We start from the raw sequence: 725 nt of genomic DNA, 5'->3' as shown, positions 1-725 counted from the left end.
GATCCCAAACTGTGCCAAGCGGCTTTTTTGGGGGTGTGGGTGAGGGAGGCTGGAGAGGTGCTGCTCTGAGTGGGTGCTGCGTGGGATCAGAGGATTTAGCAACAAGGGAATCAACACGAACCAGAAGCGACGCAGAGCCGGCACGACCTTGCCTGCCCACATCTTCATGATCTTCTCCATGCATACACATCTTCATGATCCTCTCCACAGCACCTGCCCTGAGAGGGGCCTCTCTGGGGTGGGTAACACCTGGGTGGGATTGTCCTGAACCTTGGGCTCCCCTGGCCTGGTTCAGCTTTTGGCTGCCCAGTTTGGATGCACACTGTCAGCCCAAGGCTGGAGGGACTGGCTGCCCCAAATCCCCTGGGTTGTTTTTGCTGCTGTTCCTATTTCTCCTATTTCAGCCTGAAGGAGCCCCACTGCTGGGGACACAGCTCCTGTCCCTGTCTCACAAATACTGGGCCAAGCTTGTGCTCTCTGCTGGGACACAGGCAGCCTGTGCCAGCAGCTGAGGAGGAAAATATCAGGAGGAAGCCAGTCCCTGGGTTTTCCTTGACTATTTCCTGCCCTTTTCATCTCCCTTGCCTCTGGAAATAAAGGAGGTTGTTCCTTTTGCCCCACTCACCCTGCCTTCAGGCATTACCTCCTCCTTGCACACGTGCTCTGCCAGGGACAAATCCTCATAAACTGTTCCTGGAGCAGCACCTTGAGTGGAAACCACGAGA

This window comes from Camarhynchus parvulus, chromosome Z, assembly GCF_901933205.1.
Source record: "Camarhynchus parvulus chromosome Z, STF_HiC, whole genome shotgun sequence".
Taxonomy (NCBI): Eukaryota; Metazoa; Chordata; class Aves; order Passeriformes; family Thraupidae; genus Camarhynchus; species Camarhynchus parvulus.
The sequence above is the reverse complement of the archived record's forward strand: the minus strand, read 5'-3'. Positions refer to the sequence as shown.